Here is a 12,812-nt window from a genome sequence, read left to right as displayed (position 1 = left end):
GAGTGAGGCCTATAATTAGAAAAGACAATCCTAAATGATCAGATTGCTTGGGAATGTGCCGATGAACAAACTATTTTGTCTAATAATCTAAATTGTAAACAGTCTATTGTCCCTTATGTTTTTGGTAAATGGTTCAATTTTTTATTATTTACAGCTAACGAATTTACGCACAGTCAGTGTTTGTAAAGAAAATTCATTGATTATGTATATTTAGTTTCACGTGCAAGCTTTGAATTCAGATTATTGAGATTACAAGGAAGGGGATAAGGATATTGCATTGTCCCCACTTACTGGAATCAACGGTGAGATATACTTGTGTGAATATGTTTATTTCACTTGTTAAATTACTGATTATTTATTTCCTTGAATAGTTGGCTTATATGATAATTCATATCCAAATGGCTTCCATTCTTACTCTATATCCCTATTTGGTTGAAAGCATACCTATTAAGTATTAAGGATAGAAAATGACCTCACATGTCCCTACCTGCTTGTTCTGTTTCCATCCTTCTTCGAGATTTTTATATCAAGGTTTGACAGGTATCCTTTGTGTAACTTGTTATCGTAAATTTTTTGAGCAGCGATTGTATTTGTTTATGGACAAACCAGCAATGGTAAGACATTTACCATGAAGGAACTGTGAAAATTTTTGTCTGGGATATAGACGATCACATTGGAAATATAAATTAGTTCTCTTTACTAAAGACGCATATTGCTTTTTTTTCTTTGAACAGTAAAATGTATTGTTCTACCTGTTTAAAAATAAATGGTTAAATAGTAATCCTGCCTTTTGTAGGTGAAACTCTTTAAGTTTATGTGATATGCTCGGTCTCAAGATAGAGATTTTGTACTAAAGATTTATGGCTTGGAGATCTATAATGAGACAGGCATGGAAAAACTGGGGGTGTACATGTGAAAAATGACTTCATAAGCTTATGCTTGGTAAATAAATGGAGTGTACAAACTGGTGCACATGTGGAGATCCATGACTTATCGTCAGTAATGTGAAAATGGTTCATGGTATCTTTAGAAATAGGGACTTGGATTTATGAAATTTTGTCAAATTATTTATTCCAAGTAATTTCGAATGCTACCTCTACAAGTACGAATATCTTATTAACAATATGAGATTTTGAAGATGATACCAGGGACTCGCATCTATTTTAGGCCTATTTATATACATGGAAGTAGTTTCTTATCTATTTTGTTTCAACAGTTTGATATAAAGCCTTATTAATTGCTTATTGGTAACACTTCACAGTAGTGAACTGGATTTTGCTCGGTAGTTATTTTGATAATCACTTTAGCCTTTTTTCTTTGATACATTTTAGTACCAGTTACACAAATCCTAAGTGAAGATATGGTATGTGGTAGTTAGGTAGCTCATATTTTTTTGAATGTTGTAATTGTAAAGTAAAGACATTACATAATAATTCTAGTTTATTTTACAAGAAATGAAACCTTATAATACCTTACTGGATTTATTTGGCTATTTAATATTTTCAATAATTGATTATACTTCTTATTAAGATTTGTATTCTCTTATCTACTCATGAATGTTTGATATACTTGGTGGTAGTTTACCATATAGTAGCGGCAGTTTGGAAGTTGCAAATTTAATTGGAGGCTGAATTTTACCATAATTAATGCTGGTGTACATAGCTGTACACCTGTTGCTTATTAATGTGCACATAGTTGTACACAAGTTGATTGTTAATGCCATGAAAAGAATATCGTTCATAGATATATAGTTTTGCACATAATGCGTAAAGTGTTGATTATTTTGGACGACACGTGTAAATTTATGGATTTGAATCAACCAACTTATTGGATCATTTGGGTATACATTATTTGAATACATATACGTCCATTATTGTACACATGCTGCTATTAATGTGCACATAGTTGTACACTTGTTAATTATTGATCTGTACGTAGTTGTACACCTGTTAATCGTTATTGTGCACATAGTTGTACACCTGTTGATCGTTAGCATTATCACTTTCCTATTTCACTCAAACTAGAATTTGTCGACGTACGTTGCGTGTGTGCATGCATCTCATATTTTGCTTGTGCCGTTTTCATATTCCAGCATTCAATATTAAATCTATCTATTGAGCGTTGTCTTTTTTAATTTGTAGTTGGAGCTGTCGTTGATGACGAAAAGATTAGATTCTTATATCCAATTCAAATAAAAGGATGCCACAAAGCTAATTGTAAGTGGAAGGGAGAAGATGACTTGCATGATTTTTGGTGGAGGTGCACTAATGGTTATTGTTCCAAGTCTGCAACAAGTGTTGTAGCTCTTACTACCTCTGAGACTAAGAGAGAAAATAGAAGAGAAATAAAAAAATTCCATTTACTAACCACTGGTTTGATAATGAAAATCATGCCCAAATATGATGACCATAACATCCTTTTATGTTTTAGTTTTTATTGTCCTTGTTCAAATATTAGATTTACAATATGATTAAAATTTCTGGTATAGTTTATTGAGTAATTGGTTACTAGAATCCAAAATATCACTTTTGTGGGATTCGTCTTATTGTAAGCAAATGTTAGTGGATTTAGTAGAAGTTGTTGTGTGGCAGCCGTCCTCATTGCTTCTTCATGGTTGTGTTTTATAATGTTTTTACCTCCTAGCCTAAACTTGTTTGTGTAAATTGAACATCGTAGGTGTTTGCAGGGACGTACATATAGGTATACATATGTAGTTCCCATGTAAAAAGTAGGTTTGTGTCTGATTATTAATAATCAATATTTTACATGTTTTTTAGGGGTGTAATATTAGTGTAGTTGTGTACTTCCCATGAAAAATAGGTTTGTGTGTGGTTATAAATGATCGATTTTATGCATGTTTTGCAGGGGTGTACATATTGGTGTACCTGTGTAATTCCCGTGATAACGAAGGTTTGTGTTCGGTTACCAATAATCGATTTTACACATGTATTTTAGAGGTGTACATATTGGTGCACCTGTGTGTTCTCCATGAAAAAGTAGGTTTGTGTCCAGTTATCAATAATCAATTTTATGCATGTTATGGAGGGGTGTACATATTAGTGCACCTATGTAATTCCCATGAAAAAGTAGGTTTGTGTGTGGTTACGAATAATCGATTTTATGCATGTGTGTAGGGGTGTACATATTTTTACACTAGTGTAATTTTCATGAATAAATAGGTTTGCGTGTGGTTATGAATGATCGATTTTATGCATGTTTTGGAGGGGTGTACGTATTAGTGCCCCTGTGTGATTCCCATGATAAAATAGGTTTGCGAGTGGTTATGAATGATCGATTTTATGATGATTTCTAAGGGTGTACATATTAATGTGCTAGTGTATTTTCCATGCAAAAATAGATTTGTGTGTGGTTATGAATAATTGGTTTTATGCATGTTTTGCAGGGGTATACGTATTGGTGTACCCGTGTAACTCCCATGAAGAAGCAGATCCAAATGTGTGTATGAGTGACTAATTTCATACTCGTATATGTTTTTGTAGGCGTTTACAAAATGATGCACATGTGAAAAACTGATTGCATAAGCTTATGAATTTTTTGTGCATGAGTACTTTTTTTTGTACACACTGACAATTAAATTTTTTAAAAACTGAATCATATAGTCATATGGGTACTCTTTTTGTTGATTTCGGAAAGACCTTTCCAAATATATAAAATTTGTGAATTTTGGACGAGTGGTGCGAAAGATAAATAGTTTTTAAATATTTTTTATATTATTAAAAATTGCTAACATCATCCTAAATCACTTTGGACTAAACCGTAAATATTTGGACTAAATCGTAAATCATGAAGGTTATTTGTGTATTTTCTATATTTTAAAGGGGAAATTAGGCTCAGGCCCAACCCATGGATAACCCATAATATGAGGCCCCTAGATAAAAGAGTTTTATTAGTAGGCCCTGAATTAAAAAATAAATTTAATAAAAGCGAAAAGACTAAATTAGCCTCAAGTATATAAGAGGCGTCACCTACCTTTCTCTCGTTCAGACGCCATTATTTCATTTCCAAGGAGAGACAAAACAAATCTCACTCACCTGAAACAGAAAGAAATCTAGAAAAAAACCCAAAAAATCAAGAAATCTTCCTGAAATCTGTTCCAAAACAAAGATCGAGATCAAAAACTATTCATCATTTGCTAACCCCTAAATCAGAGAAACAGATCGAAAAAGTTTCAGATTCAAAAACCAAAAAAATCAAAAGAAACAGTTTCAGATTCAGTTTCAGATTCAAAACCTAAATCGCCGTTGTTACTGATTCTTGTTGATGAAATACTCCGACGATTAATCACTAGGTAAGTTTTGATTTGAAGCTGTTAGTTTTGATTCCTGTTGTTACTGATTCGTGGGTCGAAAATTTCTGAACTAGGGTTTGTAATGAGATTACAACAAACATAACTCATTCTGACTGATAATTCCTTTTACAGATCGGAGAAGGAGAACAATCGTTTGTGCATAAAATCCATGAAATAACTGATTAAATAGAAACAAAGGTAAGTTATGGATGTGATATAACTGATTGATTTAGTGGATTTCATTTCTGAGATGTTACTGTTTGAAAACCCTAGAAACTCTAAGTTGAATTGCAATCAACTAACTTGATTTTATTACTACATCAACTGCAGATTCAGAATCAAATTTCTTTTGGAATAAAAATGGTGAAAGGAAAAATGAATCCCCCTAGAAAAGATGATACAATTACAGGTACTAAGTTGTGAAAACTATTGTTGTCATGGTCTCATGTTTATTTCTCATATAATGCTTGTGAATATGTAATTACACAGACAAGGACATGTGTAACTATAAGTTACACACTCAAAATGTAACCACTGACTGTGTTGTGGTTTGTATATTGATTGTGTAACTTATAGTTACACATACGAAGTGAGCCTGTCACCACTGACTTGCCTAGGGATGTGTAACTAGTAGTTGCACATAAAAAGTTGGTTGTGTTTAGGATGTGTAACTTGTAGTTACACATAGAAAATTGGTTGTGTAAATTAAAGTTACTCATTAACATGCATGTGTAAGTTAAAGTTACACCTTGTAGAATGTCTAGGATTGAGTGTGTAACTTGTAGTTAAAATCTACTAACTGAAGAAATTTAAAAGTTTCTAATGTAAGTGATGCTTTTGAATGTATAACTACGCAAACAAGGGCCTGTGTAACTTTAAGTTACACATTCAAAATCTCACCAATATGTTGTGGTTTGTATATTGAGTGTGTAACTTGTAGTTACACATACAAATGAGCCTTGCAGAAGTGGCTGTGTAACTGTAAGATACACATTGAAAATCTAATCACTGACTTGCCAATTGACTGTGTAACTACAAGTTACACATGCATAATAACATAACTGATTTGGCAATTGCCTAGATAACTAAAAGTTACACATGCAAAAATATAACCTATGACTGTATTGTGTTTGTAAATTATAGTTGGAAATAAAAAAATGACCCCTTTAAACCTTCATATGCATGTAAGTTAAGGTTACACAACACAAAATAGAATGATTCAGTGTGTACTTGGCAAATACACATAGTTTGTAACATGATTTTCATTTTGTAGTTAAAAACGAGTGTATTTGATAAGTACACAACATACTGACTCATGCTATTTTTGTGTGTGATGTGTACAGGAAACCTAAGGCAGTCGTTGAATGCAGTAAAAGATTTAGTAAAGGTGATAAAGCCTATAGGACTGACTGATAGGGCTCATAGATATCTTAGGAGAGCTGCTTACAGAGAACTCGTAATGATGTATTACGATGACTATGATACAACTGTACCAACTACAACAAGACAGATAACTACCAACAAACACAGCGTCTTGAAGCTCTTGAAATGCTTTGACATGGATTGTGAGACACCATGTTCATTCAAGTTTGCTGATGATAAGATTATAGAGTCTACACCGGCAAAGATGGCTGGTATATTTTGCATGCAGAGGATTGGAAGCAGAAAGGGTCAGAAGCTGTTAAAGTACTATTGTCCTAGTGATTTGACTGACAATGTTTTATACAGCAAATACTTCACATATATCAAATCTACAAAGCATCAGACGACGGTGACTAAGACAAACATTTTAGAGAAGATAAAACAACTTATGGCAAAAAGGAGAAAAAGTGGGAAAAGAAAGAAAGTTGATGAAAAGGATCTAGTTTGCCTGATAGGTATGTCAAGTACAAGAACGATGCAGTCAGACTTTTCGCCCCAATGTGCAACAACAACACACACTACAAACTGCTGGAGTATGACTTGAGGAGCTCTAATCCTTGGTCTTACATGAACTCGTCAAACGTTAAGGAACTCAAGGGTGAACACCTTCTTCAAGCCAAGAAATATGCATTTGCAATTACTACAGAACTGAGACTCCGCTGTCCTTTTGCTCTTGGGATGAATGAAAATGCCAAGAATCTCAATGCGCCCCCACAAGGTACAATTCCTGACTGTCTTCCATGTGTATGCAATTACATGAAGATCAGGATGAAGAATAAACCACTTGACAAAAAATTAACCTCAACTATGATGCTATGGTGGACTGACAAGCTGAACCGCATGAGAGGAAGCATGCTATACAAGATTCTTTCGGATCCATCTAGAGATGTGTAAAGCAGTCATTAGGATTAGAAAAAATTCTATACTCGCAAATATGTTGTTAGCCACAAACAGATGTTAGACTTGGAAAATATGTTGTTAGAAACTTTTAAATTTCGTCAGTTAGTAGATTTTAGCAGTTCTTAGTTTTGCAAAATATTTTTGGGTTGAAATTCTTTGAATTAAAAACTTTTATCTTGTTAGAACTACTACTGCTGTGTGTACAGGTTTCAGAAAGTATGCAACAGGTTAAGTAACTACACATCTTAATTTGATGCAGAAAGTGTAACCTGAGTTTACATATACATTTATCATGTGTAAGCTAATGTTACACATCCATATATTTGAGTGTAAACTGAAGTTACACAAGCATTTATCATGTGTAAGCTAATGTTACACATGCATTCACAGCAGTGTAACTTCCGGTTACACATCCATATATTTGAGTGTAAACAAAAGTGACAGAAAGCATTTGACCACTGATCAGACGTATACAATAAATCAAAAATAGAATAAAATGCATTTCAACTGTGAACTGACAAAATATAAAATATGAATGAATCATCCTTACACATAATCAACGTTGAAGAAAAATAAAAACGTTTGGTCCATGAAAACCAACATGAAGAAAACTAAAAAAACAAATAATCAAAGATAAATAACAATCAAATCATTAGTTGCAGAAATGAATTTTGTTAGGCTCAAGCTAGTGGGGTGTGAACTTCCGAGGATTCCTGCAACCTGCCTTGTTGTGACCTGTTTCCTTGCAGTTGCTGCAATGAACTTTCCTCTTCACCTTCTTCTCGTGTTTACTTATAATCCTTTTCCCTGGTGGTCTACCTGGTTGCTTCTTCACGGTAGGTGGGTTGACGGTGTCGTCTGGATGATATTCAACAGGCCTGTTGTAGTTGGGAATCGGCTGGATGGCATGCATATAAGTCTTCCTAAAATAGTCGCTTGTAAAATACGGTGAAATGAAATCAATAGCCTCACGTTTAATCTTGCGTATGGCTGCAAGAGCATGAGCACAAGGAAAACCATTTACGCGCCACCTGGAAGAAAACAAAAAACAAATCAAAAATCAGTTAGTTGCACATACAAATCATAAAACACTCAAAATTAGCTAGCTACAGGTGCATGTACAGGATGTGTATCTTTAAGTTACACTTGCAAAATAAATTTGTAACTATTATTAACACATGCATATATCTAATGTAAAGTGGATATACACATTCTTAAAAAAAAGAACATACAAAGAGAAGAAAAAAGCATAAGAAACCAAACCTTTGACAGGTGCAAGTCTCGTGTTCGAGGTCCACCATGTGAGACCTTTCACTAATAACTTCAAACACGGTAGGACTAGCAACCAATACTTCCCAAGCCAAACCTTCATCTTGAAGAGCCACAAGCTTTTCTTCATACTCAGGGGTTAATGGAGTCATCATATTAGCACCAATTTCACGACGCTCCGCCATCAAACACATTATTTTCCTCCTAATCTGAAAAGGAGAAAAAAACTCATCAATGCATAAAGTGACAAAACATGAAATAAAAAGACAACAAAACAACAAAACAGACACACACACTCAATTAACCTGATCAAGAAGAGCAGATGCAGGCATCTTCTTGTGAACCAGAACCCAGATATTGACTGATTCTGCTAGAGTACTAGATGTTCGTCCATACCGACAACCTTTGAAATAGGCATTCGCATATGCTTCAGGTGGGATTGTCTCGATGTAATCAGCCACCCAATCGCAGTTCAAATCTCTAATCTTTTGTATGGCTTTCGCATGGTTTTCAGGTGAGAGTGCGTATGTCGCCTCTCGGAAATGGTCCATCACAAGTGAGTACCTAGGATCTGTTGCAGTGATGGGTATATTCTTCGTCAAATGATAGTAGCAGAAGCTGTGGAACCCATCTGGATAAACAAGTGGAACACCTTGAAAGAGTCCTTCATGGCGATCCGAAAGGAAGGTGATTGGCCTCCCATCACCAACAACTTATTTCAAATTCCTTAAAAACCACTCCCAGTTGTCGATCGTCTCAGAATCGACTAGTGCAAAAGCAAGGGGGAAAAATCCTACAAAAAAAATTGTGCAGAATCGAAAGAATAATAAGTTTCACACATGCTAAAACAAATATGTAACTTAAGGTTACACATGCTAAAACAAATATGTAACTTAAGGTTACAGATACTGTTTTCTTAGTTACACACTGAGTAAAGTAATGTGTAACTGAGAGTTACACATGTGTAACTGAGAGTTACACATGTGTAACTGTTAGTTATTTGTCAACTGAAGTTGTTCATAAAAAAAAAACACATAGAAAAAACATACCTTTACCACCATTGATCCCAGTAGCTGCCATCAAGCAACCTTTGAATGTACCAGTAAGGAAAGTAGTATCCAAGTATACCATTGGACGACAAAACCGGTACCCTTTGATGCATGCAGCAAATGCGATGAAAATCCGCTGGAACTGTTTATTTTCACGTTCAAACTTTATCACACTACCAGGGTTGGTTTCCCTTATAGCATCAATATACCATACCAAGTGCGAGTAGGACTTGACATCGTCGCCATAAATCGTATCATAAACCTTTTCCCTAGCATTATATGCCTGGTAGTACTCCATGTTGATCCCATAGTTGGTCTGGAAATCAGCAGCAATTTGCTTGGGCTTCTTGTGAGGATTTTTGCGAACTTCTTCCTCAATCAAACTAGACGAGAAGCTGGTGGAGTAAGTTTGGTTCAAGTTGCGTCCACCAGCACCACAAATGTGCTCAGGGTTATAAGACCTGACCTGAAGAGATTCATACAAAATATAAACAATTCAACCAAAACACAATATGGTGCCAAAAACATCATGTGTAAACCAAAGTTACACATACTGTAACAAAACATAACATATGCTAAGCATTAGATGACAGAACACGGAAAACCTACCTGAAACATTTCGTTCCTTTCATCGATAGAAGCTGCATGGAATTTCCAGCCGCATTTTTCATCTGCACACTTAGCCGTGAACCTAGAACGCTCATTGTGAGTTACAATCATTTGGAAACCAGTGCGAAGACGATACTTGGTAAAAGCAACCCTGACTTGCTTAACTCCTTCAACAAACACATGGCCAATATCACCAAGAACCTTGGGCCAACCATCCGATAACAAAGGTTTCGCTGGCTTACTTTTATCTTCCAAATACATTGCAACAGTAAGATTGTTTGTGGACGAAGACGTACTACTAGACCCATTAGAAATAGAAGAATCTGCCCTAGAGCTAGAGGAAGAGGCCACACGAGGAACATTTTGCAAGAAAATATCAACACTGGTCTTCTGTTTACTATTTGTGATAGATATAAGAGCTTGCAAAGAAAAATCACAGTCAAGCGGAAAATCTTTCCCACTTTCTCGAAAGAAGAAAGTAATACCAAGTGGAGTATACTGCTTCCATTCCTTGCAAACTTGTTCCTTAAACTCATCAAGTTTGATATCAGTATTAACACGCAGGGTAATGAAATCAGAAAAGTAGCGAACAACAGCAATGCAACTAACAGCAGCGCAACTAACAACAGCCATGACAACCTGAAAATATCAAATACACAATAAGAATATCAAAATTTGAAAACGAACGCAATTCACTCGGGGGCGTTGCCCCCTCGTGAGAAGTATATTCTATGCGGCAAGCTAAATATAAGTAAAAGATACAGATGATACAATTGTTTACAAATAAAACATGTTACAGGACATATATATGTAACTTCAACTTACACATTCTTAAAATACAACAGGATATATATGTGTAAACTAAAATTACACATGTTGTAACTAAAAAAACATCTGCATCTTCCTCACACATGCTTAAAAATACAAAGAGGATATATATGTGTAAAATAAATTTACACATGCTGCAACTAAAAAACATCTGCATCTTCTTTAAGCATGCTTAAAATACAACATGATATATATGTGTAACCTCAAGTTACACATACTGTAACAAAAAAAACAGCATGTATACAAATCAATTTGAAGTTGTTTTTTTGAAACAAAATTGTTTCTTCATACTTCTCTCAGTATCAACAAAAAGTAAAACAACAAATTAACAGATCGCACATGAAAGAACAACAAAATAATTCAAAAAAAAAATTGAAAACAGATCTGAAATCAAAAACAACATAAAATTCTTACCTAGATTTGTTGTTTTCTTTCTTCTGAAACAATGTTTATTTTGTTCCTCTTCTCAGTATCAAACAAACATGTAAGCATCAACAAAAACATGTGTAAGTATCAAAAGTGACAAAAATAGATCGAAACGGTAAAATCAAAATCAATTGAATTTGAAAACTAAATCGAAATCACAATTCGTACCTATTTTGATTTATGTATTCCCAACTGTCTTCTTCCTCTTCTCAGACTCAACAAATTCGAAACAGAACAAAAATCGTAATCAGTAGAAGATCGAGATTCAAAAAATCGATGAGAAAACTAGTGAATCAAGCAACAGAAAAGCTAAAAACGAACAAACCTATTTGTTGTTCATCAATGCAGCTTCACTATCTCGTCAGATCTGAAAAGCAGACGAATACACCTCAACGAATTGAGAGAAAATTCGTTTTCTTCTTCTTCTCGTTTATGTTGTTCTTCTTCTCGTTTTCTTCCTATCAAATTAACGAAAATCAGTATGAAACTATCAAAATTCACGAATTCGTCTGAAGAAAAATCTCCAATTCTGTTTCTGAACGAGAGCGGAGAGAAGAAAGAGCTGAATCTGATTTGGTTTTCAGTTTCTGGTAGGTATAAAACGTCTATAAATAGGGAAGGTTAAATTCGGTATTTTTACTTTTATTAAAAATCCTGATGACGTCAGCAGTCCGGGAAAATTGAAAACCAGGCCCCAAAAAAAAAATTCTGGGCCTAGAAATATCAAAAACGGAAAGTGTGGAGTTGAGGGTGTAAGATCCATTTTGTGGGGCTTGTATATGGTTGAACCCATATAGTAGGGGGTTCTAGTATTTTTCACTATTTTAAATAAATTAAGGATAAATTATACCTAGTTAACTCGGAATGGACTAATCCATAATTTTTGATACGTTTTTGGACTAAACCTTATTTTTCCCATATCATCCGATAAGGAACCAAAGTCCGTTGATAGAGTTTTGCATAACAATTAAGTAATTTGGTTCCAATATGTCGCGGAGTAAGTTAATCGTGTGCGTCACGACTTCTGATTCGCTGTACCTCTTGCCTACCCACGTGTCTCAATGTCTCCCCCCAAGAACTAATTATACATCAAACCTCATTACCAACTCCTGCACCGGATTCCCGCTTTAACCTGCACGTAAATCTTTTCAGTTGCTCGGAGATCTTCTTCGTTCATTATCTCAGCGACAATATAGGTTCTTCCATGGTTTCTCGGATAAACAGAACCATCTCAATTTCATCTTTGTTTCCCAACACAGCCGCGCTTCCTAATCACCTATCAAAGATAGAAGTCTGCTCGTGTAAATAACACCACCACTGTCCATCGAATATAACCCGAGTCTGTTAATCAACTCCGGCAACACATTAATGGCAGCAACATCAATCAAGCTCTGTCCATAGCCCAAGTCCAACATCATTCGTTCTCCGAGCTCAATAACTCAGTTCACAGCATCTATGGCATCACCGATAATGGCAGCAACCACTGTTGAGTTCTCTATCTCTGCCACGATCATCAACATCCATCGATCATCCATGGAAGCTAACCAAACACGAATGGCAACCATCTCTTTTCTTCGTAACCTGTCAGCCTTCTTATCACTGCCAATGGCAGCAACTACTCTTTCATCTCTTCACATCACCAACGTGATCATCACGAGCTTCTCTGTGTTCACCATCATGATCATCACTATGATTGCCATTAACTCAAGCTGAGCTGAACCCATCGCGAACCATATCAAACACCGCTAGTCAGTGGCAACGACCACGTTTGCTGTCCAAGCCCAATCACCGAGAATCACCATAGCCTACTCCTTAGTCTACATGCATCATCACCAGCAACAATGGTTCCCGGAAATCAAACCTCCGTCGGGTTCTTGTGGTGAAATATGAAGATGAAGGTGCCCATAGTAAAATGGTTGGTGTCCTTAACACTATTTGAATTCTAACTTCCCCTCAATAAATGACATGACTTCCTTTAGCAGTTCCTTTAAAACAATCCA

The 12,812-nt window shown here is 35.3% G+C and overlaps 1 long non-coding RNA gene across 1 annotated transcript; it reads left to right on the top strand.

The window, feature by feature from the left end:
• Nucleotides 1-4,276: 4,276 nt before the first annotated feature.
• LOC113354304 lies at nt 4,277-5,681 on the top strand. The gene is made up of 4 exons (XR_003361802.1): nt 4,277-4,309; nt 4,442-4,507; nt 4,640-4,718; nt 5,653-5,681. It is a non-coding gene; the product is annotated as an uncharacterized LOC113354304 (long non-coding RNA).
• The last annotated feature ends 7,131 nt before the right edge of the window (nt 5,682-12,812 follow it).

The sequence above is a fragment of the Papaver somniferum genome, chromosome 2 (assembly GCF_003573695.1).
Source record: "Papaver somniferum cultivar HN1 chromosome 2, ASM357369v1, whole genome shotgun sequence".
In the NCBI taxonomy this organism is placed as follows: Eukaryota; Viridiplantae; Streptophyta; class Magnoliopsida; order Ranunculales; family Papaveraceae; genus Papaver; species Papaver somniferum.
This window is presented reverse-complemented; position numbering and strand designations above follow the sequence as displayed.